General features: G+C 43.6%; 1 protein-coding gene across 13 annotated transcripts in view; it reads left to right on the top strand.

Annotated features, from left to right (window-relative positions):
• Window positions 1–498: 498 nt before the first annotated feature.
• ica1 (islet cell autoantigen 1) overlaps window positions 499–11,627 on the top strand; it is a 224,915-nt gene continuing 213,786 nt past the window's right edge. For 9 of the 13 annotated variants that reach the window (XR_005942538.1, XM_041183210.1, XM_041183209.1 and 6 more), the window contains exon 1: window positions 499–601. The gene's annotated coding sequence lies outside the window, so the exon portion shown is untranslated. Of the gene's footprint in view, window positions 602–684; window positions 809–11,627 lie in introns of those variants that run through there. The other 4 variants (XM_041183211.1, XM_041183207.1, XM_041183206.1 and 1 more) reach the window with 4 other exon arrangements.

The raw sequence follows: 11,627 nt of genomic DNA, 5'->3' as shown, positions 1-11,627 counted from the left end.
GAATCCATACACTCCTACCATTCACTTTAACCTCCAGACAATCTCAATTTGAGCACCATCTTCCACAATAAATGTGTTCTGCACACCAAAACACAGCAAAATTCAACTCCTCTGGTCCAGCCCCTCTAGATCTGAGTACTTGGTTCCCTCTGCCTTGCTACCTCCCTCCCTGCTCTCCAAAGCCTTCCTAAAATCCTTCGCCTGTGTCTTTGATTTACATTCTAGCCACTGTTTTTTATCTCTTTCCACCGATCCCTCTATGTGACCCCTCATTGCTTTCCCTCCTTATCGCAAGATCCTTTTGCATGTGGGGGACAGTTAATGCAAACTGCTGTTACTTATGAAATCTCTTTGAATTAATCTTTCGTCTAACTACTAGCTAGCAGTGACTCTGCAAATGCATCTATTACGTTTGGAGGAGCTTGTGTGAGGAAGCACTGTGGAACCTCATCAGCTGACTGACAGCTTGCTGGAACGCTACGTGTTCTCCGGGCATTGTTGACGCGCGCGTGCGTCAGAGACACACCTGAGTGGCGCGTTCAGCGCTTGGAGCCTGTAGCTGCTGCTCCTCCTTCCTGTCCCCGCAGCCCGCTGGACACAGGTAGGTGGCAACCATCCCTTTCAACCAATTGAAATATTGTTGCTAGGAGGAAAATTTAATACATTATTTAAAGCACAGGGCAGAAACACAAATAGGGAATGACGATTTTTTTTTCATGCCTTTGACTAAGAGTACCAACAGGGAGCAGCTAGATGAGGTCTCGACTCTTGTGTTCGGAATGGATATAATTTCGGCTTCAGTTTACAGGTTCTGTGGCTTGGTGATCTCTCGCTATTTTTTTTTTCTGTGTTTTTGATGTAAACTGTGCGGCCACTGATCTCCCGTATGAAAAGGTGGCCTAGAAGGATGCAGGGGGGAGAGCTGAGTTTTGTGGCAGCCGTCTGTTTTCCTTTAAGATGTAATGTTTTCCAATAGCAGGTTATTCTTCAAGATGGCTGTGCGTTCGCTTGAATTTACTGAATAATTCCCAGCTATTTTAGGGAGCATTTAGTCAGATATTGAAACACTGACTAGGATGTATTGTGGATCACTTGTCATATATGAAGTGGGCAATAAGTTTAATTATTGCCTTTGGATAAATGTCAAAATTTCTGCGTACTTCTTTTGGAAGGAAAATAGCGGTGTTATTTTTGTTACGGCTGTCACGCGCAAGTGACAGTATACGTTGTATATTTGTAAACAAAAATGTCAAAGCTTTTTTGGGGAAGATAGCGCCTCTTTTGAAAATGAATGTGTTGCATATAAACAGAAAAAGGCTATAGCGATATCTGGCCCTGTTAATTTGAAAATTAAAGCAGCCTAATTGTCATTTCTGCATTGGAAAGATGTATATACCTTCATATTCAAAGTTAAATATTGAACAAAATATCAGATATTTTTGACCTGTGTACTAATAATCTATCTCTAATAAAAGTATTACGCATGTATGTACTTCGTATCTGGATTTCCATGATTAATTTCTATAGCACCGTCATTGATGAGAGAATTGTAATTAAAGCATGACAAGTTTATGGAGCTTTCACTATAAATATAGACAAAGGAATTGATAATGGAAATATAAAAAATAAGGACAGAAATGTTGGGATGGAATGAAATCTGTGCGCCCTGGTTCAGTTATTCCTCAATCTCTAACCATTCTAGCTGAAGACTACACTAGGGGCAGAATTTTACGCCTCATGGGCAGGCGCAAACCCAACTTGATCGGGTGTAAGGTAGTGCAAGAAGACATCGGACGAGCATCCCAACACCATCCTGCATGTGTGCAATCTTCAGGTTGACGTGGGCACGTGGGAATCAGAGCTGCACCCACCATCAATTAAGAAGCCATTGAAAATCCAATTGTATCCAGTTTTATGTTGCCCATGTGATTTTGTGCTTGTCGCATGGGCAAAACAGGCAGGTGGGCAGCTCACATTTTGCAAAACTTCATCTAAGGGCAGAATAAAAAAGTTCAGCAGCATTGCCATTGTGAGTAGTGGGGAGTTTAGGAGATACTTTGCTACTGGTTGCTTATTTGAACCTGACACCTTCATCTCTGTTCTGAGTTTCATTCTTAGCATTTCTTGGCTTCATTTCAGGACTCATTGGTGTCTCCAAGGCCCCCAGAGGATTTAGACCATGTGAACCCATCCAGGTATCAGATGGTCTTCTGTTACCCTGGTAGTAGGGATTGTGGTCTCAGCTGGTGGCACATCCTCTAAGGAGGAAGAGAGGGGCAGAAGGGAGAAGAGGCCAGTGTCCCAATGCAGCTTCCAGGGGAGGGACCTGTGGGAGGAGAGGCACAGGCTGAGGGGCACAAGGCCAGCAGGTAGTCCAAGGTGGAAGGGACCAAAGAAGACGCCACTACCCCATTGCCAGGGTTTACAGGCAGCAATGCAGCTACCTCAATATGTCCAAGATGCAATGTGGAAGAAGACTCCACCTCTCAAGGGAGACCATGACCTCCATTTGTCAGATGTTTGGGCTTGAGATCAGCTCTGACTGTGTGCGTGGACACCCCATGCCAGTGGCTGTGAAGGTCAAAGTGGCACTCAACCTCTATGCCTCCGGCATTTTCCAGGGGTCAGTGGGGGATCTTCGTGGAGTGTCCCAATCAGCTGTCCACAGTTATGTCAAACTGGTGACAGAAGCTCGGTTCAGGTGGATAATGACATTCATTAATTTTCATATGGATGAGGCCAGCCAGGCTGAGTGAGCCACAGGCTTTGCAGCGATTGTTGGGTTCCCCCACATCCAGGGTGCAATCAACTGCACATGTGGCCATCAAGTCATCAGCGGGTCAGCCAGGTGCCTTCATCAACAGGAAAGGATCCCACTCATATTCCAGATAGTATGTAACCACAGGATGCAGATTCTACAAGTCTGTGCAAGGTACCCTGGTAGCTCCCTTGGTGCTTATATCCTGAGACACTCCCAGGTGCCGAGGCTATTCAGTGCTCCATCCCGACTGGATGGATGGCTGCTGGGCAACAAGGGTGGCTTGTGATGCCTCCCAAGAACAGAGGCAGAGCAGCGTTATTATAGGAGTCATGCATCCACAAGGGCGATGATAGAGAGGACCATAGGTCTCTTGAAGATGCGCTTCGGATGCCTGGACCAGTCAGGGGAAGCACTACAATATCCCCCAGAAAAAGTGTTACTGCTAGTGGTTGCATGCTGCGCTCTCCACAATCTGGCACTGGCAAGGGGGGAGCCACTGGAGGAAGAGGATGTTGATGCAGCTCCACAGGCCACAGATGTTGAATCCAGTAGTGAGTCAGAAGAGGAGCATGGTGAGGAGGAGAACACTGAGGGCGTGGAGGCAGACCCCTGCATCCTTCAGGGAAACAGACACCTTGATCCAACACTCCTTCAGCTAGGCTGCCAAAGATCTGATTCCATCTTATACCAGGGCTGTCGTCTCTATTCTGGATGTCTGAAATGACCGTTTCATTTAAACCCAAAATCCATTCGGTGCCTGTGCAATCAAGTTTTTAAGAGCCACTCACGTCCAGCATTACATACTGGCATACCCTGCAGCAAAAAGATACAAAGGTGAACCATTCTCAGGCCATGATGACAAAAGCAAAATTTATCTCCTTTTGAAATTCCAAAGAAACTAACTCATATTCTCTGGTCTTAATTCCCAGACCAGAAAACATAAACAAAATATTACACAACAGAAAGTCACCTGTGACCAGTCCTTCTTGTGCTCATGGTGCCTTAAACTTGTATTTGCGAGTCCTATGTCTTGGCCTAGTTCAGAGAGTGGGTGTGATGCAGGTGCGTGTGAAGCCTGCCTCTGGCGTCAAGGGTGGCTCTTGCAATTGAGTGCATGCTGGTGAATCTAAGGGAGAAGAACAAAACAAGTCATCGTACTGTCACTGTTCATGCCAGACACCATGGTGAGACCATGGAGGTCTGCATCATGGTGCCATCGTCTTTCAATGATCAATGTGGACTCCAGTTTTGAGGTTCCCATCAATGAGGAGATTACACAAGAATGTTTGCACCATCCGAAACTATCACCTCTATGCACTGCACTCTTACCTTCATCTGATACCCCAGCCTCTCCATGGCTGGTTGGTGAGATGCATGGCCATTCACCAGCTCCAAGATGTCCTGCTCGAATCTGGATGGGATTAGGAGGTTTTGGGTGCCTCCATCTGTCCGCGACCTTTCAATGTTGTAGGTCGTCTTTTCCTGAAAGGACAGAGGAGCGTGGATTAGTCCACTCTCTACGTGTAGCACCGTTGCAGCCTAGCCAACTCCACCTGAGGAACACCTTGCAGGGCATGTCTGAGTTGTGGCCCTTGAGCCGCAAGGCACTTAGTCCAAGCAGCCAGGGCTCACCCCCTTGGCCAGGTCCAGCATCATTGACATTTGGCACTCAGACTCTTAGATCCCTGAGCTCCACGGTGGGTGGGTGGGTGGGGTGGGGGCGGGTGGGGGGGGGGAGAGAATGATCTATGCCAACATGGGGCTTTCCCTTCCAGAGTGCAGCAGGACATTAAACCTTTTGTGGCACTGCACCCACGTGCGCCATATAACGTCATGGCTGCTGACCTGCACTGCCACCTTCTCCCACACTCTTTTTGTTAGGTGCAGTGGCCTCTTCAGGGGACAAGGGTGTCCTTTCTGGCAGCCACCTCCAGGAGGACCACGAGGTACTCCAAAAACCAAGGGGGCCAAGTGCCCACCCAACCTGCCCTCCTGCCTGATGTCTCCAGCTGCAATTGATGCCATAACTTCAGTGCTCAGAACGCAGAAGATATGTTCTTCCCTGGCAGCCTTCAAGGAACAGCGTTTGCTGTTTTTAAATAGGCTGCTGGGTCGCCATTGGCCCTGGTGGCCAATAGGCCCCTGCCGCCGCTTCCTGACCATTGGGCATACATATTTGTATTCCCTGGGCATGTCTTAATTGGCCAGCCAGCACGAAATTGCGGTCGGGGGCTGATCATGGGCGGTGGCCCATTTCCTGATCTGTCGCCAACCTGCTGATTGCGCCTGCCTGCCAAGGGTAAAATTCTGGCCTAGCTCTTGACTTCCCACATGCAAAGCCCCAAGAAATTAACTCATTTATTAAAAGCTTTGTGTATGTCATACATTTCCTGTCTACAAGTCTTTTTCCTGTGGTCATAACCTTTCAGTTATGCTTTCATGTCAATGTAAAATTCTACAAGAACATCAGTAATTCATTCCTATATAAACAGTTGCCTTTCACATGTTTTTGGCCTTCCAACACTTCCAGCTGAAGTTATTACCCAGTTGGGCCTGGCATTTTTTGTGTCGCTGAAGAATAAGTAAAATCACTTCCACTCTGGTCTGTTCCCTGCTTTAATAAACTTTTTTTTTAAATGGTCCCTGCTATTGCCTCTGTCAGTCATGTCTGGCTCTTCCTTTACCATGCTCATCCTTGAATTTTATTAAATTACCCACAGTAACTCTTTAGTTGTGAAAGCAGTAACTTCACTCTTCTAATTCTGGCCTTTTGAGCATCCCCAGTTATGTTTGCTCCACACTGATGGCTGTGCCTTCAGTTGCCTAGGCCCTAAGCTCTGGAATTCCTCTGTAGACCTCTTTGCCCCTTTTGTCTCTTTCCTCCTTTAAGACACAACTTAAAATCTACCTCTTTGATCAAATTTTTGGTCATCTTCTCTAATATCTCCTTGTGTGGTTGAGTGTCAACTATTGTTTTATAATGCTCCTGTGAAGCACCTTGGGATAATTTGTTATATTAAAGGCACTATGTAAATACTTGTTGTTGTTGTTGTCGTTGTCGTCACTTATATTTCCTGAAACTGCTTTCCCAGTGCGTGTTGAACTCTGTTGCCAGGGCCCCACAAGTGCATCTTAGATTTCCAGAAGTCATTTGATAAGGTGTCACATCAAAGATTACTGCAGAAAATAAAAGCTCACGGTGTGGGGCGTAATATATTGGTATGGATAGAAGATTGGCTAGCTAACAGGAAACAGAGGGTAGCCATAAACAGGTTTTTTTTCTGGTTGGCAAGATGTACAAGTGGCATGCCACAGTGATCAGTGCTGGGGCCCCACCTTTTTACAATTTATACAAATGACTTGGATGAAGGGACCAAAGGAATGGTGGCTAAATTTACTGAGGACACGAAGATAGGTAGGAAAGTAAGTTGCTAGGGAATGTAAGGAGGCTACAAAGTGACATAGGTTAAGTGAGTGGGCAAAGACCTGGCAAATGTGAAATCATCCATTTTGGTAGGAAGAATAAAAAAGGAACTTATTATCTGAATAGTGAGAGATTACAGAGCCATGAGATTTGGAAGGCTCTGGGTATCCTAGTGCATGATCACGAAAGGCTAGTATGCAGGCACAACAAGTAATTAGGAAAGTTTATAGAATATTATCATTTATTGTGAGGAATTGAATACAAAAATAGGGAGGTTATGCTTCAGTTATGTAGGGCACTATGTAAAGTATTGATCTCCTTATTTAAGGAAAGATGTAAATGCATTAGTAGCAGTTCAGAGAAGGTTTACTAGGCTAATATCAGAAATGGGCGGTTTGTCTTAGAGGAAAGGTTGGACAGACCAGGCTTGTATCCACTGGAGTTTAGAAGAGTAGGAGGTGATGTGATCAAAACCTTTAAGATCCTCGGGTCTTGACAGAGTCTATGTGGAAAGGATGTTTCCTCTTGTGAGAGAATTTAGAATGAGGGGTCACAGTTTAAAAATAAGGGGTCACTCATTTAAGACAGATGAGGAGAATTTTTTTCTGAGTTGTGAATCCTTGGAACTCTTTTCTGCAAAAGGCAGTGGAAGCAGAGTCTTTGAGCATTTTTAAGGCAGGATGAGATAGATTTTTGATTAACATGGGTGGGGGGGGGGGTGGTGGGGAGGCGGCGGTGGTGGTGAAAGATTATCAGGGGTAGGTGTGAATGTGGGGTTGAGGTACTTTCAGATCAGCCATGATCTTGTTGAATGGCGGAGCAGGCTTGTAGGGCCAAGTGGCCTACTCGTGCTCCTTGTTTGAATGTTCCATTATGGGTTTGCTACATGATGAATTCCCAAGCAGTGATCTCGTCTACTTTCTTCATGACTGTGTGGGAATAAAGATACATGATGTCTGATGTTGTTTCTGTGTATTTACTGGTGGCTGATGTTCTAATAATTTATTAATTCACTGTTGCCGATTTTTGTGTTAACTTGTGCTTGCTGGCCCATTCATTTATTAATGATTGTTGCTGTTAATTTACTGATCTCTCTGTAGCTCAATGATCTATTAATTTACTAATTCTCTTGTGTGGTTTGCTGGTGGCTGGTTCTCCATAAATTCACTGGTGCTCATGGCTCCCTCCCTTCATTTATTAATGTGCTGGTTTTACCAATATTTCATTATTTTGTTCATTAATTTGAAGCTGTATGTTGCTCCATTAATTTACAGCTTATTTTTCATTTGTCCATTGTTTCATTAATTCATTCAGTACTGTCTGTTGCTTTGTTAATTTATTGATTTGTGTATTTACTCATACTCATGGATGCCTACTGTTTTATACCTTCAGCATTATATACATTTATTAATGTGGTGCATCTGTAGTATGAATTATTGATTGTCATAGCCAGTGCTGTGTTGATTTATTAATGATTTTTGCTTGCTTAGTTGTGTTGCAGCATTCATCAATAACCTTGCATTGTTGTGAATGATTGTTCATGTACTTTGTTTCTGTGGGTTGGGTTTTCCTGCTGCAAATGTATCATGTGGAACAAAATTAGTAACACATTAGTTATAATTTAAGTTCTCCGTTCTAATTTTTTACCTCTATGTTGTTACAGTGACAGCTTCTGTTGTTCACTGTTTTAGGATCCATAATCAACACATTCTTTGATCACATGGGGATAAAACATTTTTCATACCATACAAGATGGATTTTCCCCAAAACAGAATCCGGGCAACTGTTTGGGGCCATGTTGACCAATAGTCCCGCTAAGGAGCTTGGGCCATTTTGCATTGATCTAGCAAGCTGTGGCTAGAAACTGAGGGTCACATGGCAATCCAGCTGACTTGCAGGATAGAAGAGGGAAGGCTCCTTGGAAAGAGGGCAGGTTCGAGTAATGGTTGCCAAAGCTCGATTTGTGAATCTTGCAGGATCATTTGGGATCGTCTTCAGCCAGATCGTCATCTGTTGTTGATCAGAGGATGTATGGCATATGCTATGCCCAACTCACTCCAGAAATGGCATTTGGGGTCCTATGTATGCCACAGGACCTTGATAGCATTTTCAATGGTCCTACCACCTGACGTGTAGCCTCTCCAGCCATGTGTCTAGGCCTGGGCAAACATTTCCGTGGCCACACCAATGGTGATTGCCCACCATCTTCAGGGATTCTACTGCCCCATTTCCAAAACTTAGGAGACCTGACAATTTAATTGTACAGGTCTTGACTCTCCGTATGAAATGTCACAAGAGACTGACTAATGTTTGTTATGTTGCTGTTAATTGTAAAAAAAAAAAAAGTGATTTTAAAAATAGCCTACCAGGCATATATATATTGTCCCATCTGCAGTATAGGATAATTTAACTGAGTTCTGCTTTTACACTTTTATGTTCCAATATCATTATTATTTCTACATTGATGCAAAGCAATTTCCATAATCTATTGGCACAAAAATGTAATGTAATTGAGGAGTCAGGCTAGTGATCTCACTGCTGAGCAAACCAAAGCCAAGAGCTGCAAGGCCACCTTTGATGGGGTTACACAACATTTAGATGTGGTATAAGTCCTTGCTAGTGTAAGTTTGGAGTGAAAAAGTGCTGAGGTGTTCCATTGAACCATTTGATAGGTTTGAAACTTTAGCATGGAACATTTTTAGTGTTAGATGATGATGATGCTCCTTCTCATTCTTTTATAATATTAAAATTAGCCAGCCAAGAGTTATGATATGGCAGGTGGTAATTGCCAGGCTGACCAAATCCCAATGGGAAACTTGGTCAAGCTATCACTAATTTGCAATTTGTATTTTTATTATGAGAAGGTATGTGCATTGAAGTCAGAAGTAAAGATTCCACTACCACTTCTGGAGATTTTAAATATTAAATTTAAATATGTATTAACAAAAACTTAAACACACAAGATTACAGTTACACAGTTAAATTTACTCTTATAACATTTCTCAAAAGACTTCTACTTAGCTAGACTCTCAAATAAACACTTGCTTCCAGGCAATAGCCCCTATAGATTCTTAATGTACAAAACATTTAGTAATATTACCGTAATATTATGTTGCTATAGGGAAGGTATATCACAAGCTTCTCTTTCCCTCTCACTCAACAATGGAAATCCAAGGCTTGTAACAAAACCTTGCTTTCTGGACCAACCAAACACTTCTCTGGGGTGGCTAGAAGCTGTTTCTTTCACACAACTGTGCTCACACAGCACAGTCTTCAAGATCACATGGCCACACACCCTTACAGCTTTCAATCTTTCCTTGGTACAATATTGCCCTTTTGTCTACAAACCCATAGGTTTTAACTGTCTTTTGAAAGTTACCTTTCCTAGAATCTAAAAATCTTTCATCATGGCTTTATGACTACCACTTTCAGGAAAAATAAACTTAATAGCTTAGCTTTTTTAATTTATGATCTTTGTCAGTTGTAAAACTACCTTTTTTTTCTTTGAAATTCACCAGTTATAAAATCATCAACTCATTTATCTCCTAATGCAAATTCCTATTCATGTTGTATTTACTTGTAACCCATTTTAGCTTGTCCATTTCCACTTCAAAATGTCTGCTTTGCACCTATTCCTTTAATGATTTAAGCCTTGCAGTCTGACTGTCTACAGTCTAATTAAATTAGTCACAAACACAAACAACATACACACAACCCCCACAAGCCTGCTTCACAGTATCCCACAATAATAATATTGGAAAAAATGATATTCTGTTTACACAAGAAGTGAATCTCTAAACTAGACTACTGTTATTGTACTTGGTGATCTTCAGCCAATAATGTAACTTTGGTCTGTTGGTTGCATCTTGCACTGAAGAGATACAAATCCAGGAGAATGCTGAGTAACCTAAATTTGCAGAATATCCATAAATGCATTAATAAATGTAAATAATTGCAATGATATGACTACCCATGGTTAGTATATTGGTAAGATAATGGCACCTATTTCCATGGAGTCGCAGATTTCATGGAGGTTCCAAAATGGTGAGCGAGACCTGGATGTGGAAATCCCGTCCCCGTTTCCAACAGATCCCATTTTACCAGTAGGACAAAGGGGCCGTGATTCTCACAGGTGGGAGACATGCACTCAGCAGGGCCAATTGAACTCAGTGCTGGGTTCAAACAGATCCCATTTTGGCTGTAACAAGGGCCTTAACCCACAGTGTGGGAGTCACGAATTTATGGAGTAGGCGTAAAGGCTCTTGAGAGGTGGATAAGGTCTGTATAACTGTCATGATGTGAAGTCATTTAAATGACCAGCCTTTAATAATGAAAAAAAATCAGGCTGCAAATGTCAGTGAGAGCTTTTTTTAAAAAAAATCTCTCCTAGCAGTTACAATAGCTGTTTGTTGACATTTCCCTAAGGCATCTATGGGCAGAATTTTCCCTCCGTCGGTGGTGTGGTGGAGGTTGGGTGTGGGGGGGTGGGGGGGGTGGGGGGGGGGGTGCGAGGGTGGTGGTGGGGAGTTCAGGAGCGGGTGCGTGCAGGCGTGCCTCCAATCGATGCTGCCATTTTACATGGATGGGCCAATTAAGGCCCGCGCAGCATGACGTCCGCCAGGAAGCACTGTGCTCTCTGTGCGGGCAGGGGGGGATGATTCCCTCAGCCGAGAGTGTGCTCTTTTGTGCGCATGCGACACTGTGACACTGTCACGTGAGTTGGGACATGTCCATCACTTTTAGTTAAACTTTTATTAAATTTTTTAAAACCTACATGAAACGTCATTCTGACCATGGATGAGGTTTCATGCTTTCTCTGAAGCCTGTCAGGGCTCCTGGCCTGTCCACCAACCTTAAGGGTGGACGGGCAGGTCCTTAAATTACAGAAATTACTTTTTAAATAGTCTCAATTGGCCGTTGACAGGTTGCCGGGCACACAGCTGATTTGGCTGTGCCCCTGCCGACCTGCAAATTGAAATGATGTGGGGTGACATCGGGAGGATTCCACGTCATTTTAGGTGTTGGCGTGTGGGTCCCACACCGACTGGGAAATCCTAACCTATGAATACTTGGCTGATTCTGACAAGCTATAATTATCTCAGAACCGCCCCGCCCGCCCGCCCGCCCCCCCGGTAAGTTCACAGTTTGATTGATAGCTCAAAGAGTTTATCAAAGGATTAGATGTCTTTGTGGCTTATGAATAGAAGTTTGTTTTTATAAGAGATTAACCACTTGAGGAAATTAGATTTAAATGGGCTTTAATAAATAGGAGATATATATTTTTTTAAATATAGTGAAGGCTGTATCACAATTTTAGGCCTTTATTTTATTTCATCTCAACATGGCTCCTGAGGTCCGTATATGGTAGATACTGGGTGAGTTGACATGGGGGGGGCGGCGGTGGGGGTATAAGGGCCAGGGATTGTGAGTGAGTTGGCATGG

The sequence above is a fragment of the Carcharodon carcharias genome, chromosome 3 (genome assembly GCF_017639515.1).
Source record: "Carcharodon carcharias isolate sCarCar2 chromosome 3, sCarCar2.pri, whole genome shotgun sequence".
Taxonomy (NCBI): domain Eukaryota; kingdom Metazoa; phylum Chordata; class Chondrichthyes; order Lamniformes; family Lamnidae; genus Carcharodon; species Carcharodon carcharias.
This window is presented reverse-complemented; position numbering and strand designations above follow the sequence as displayed.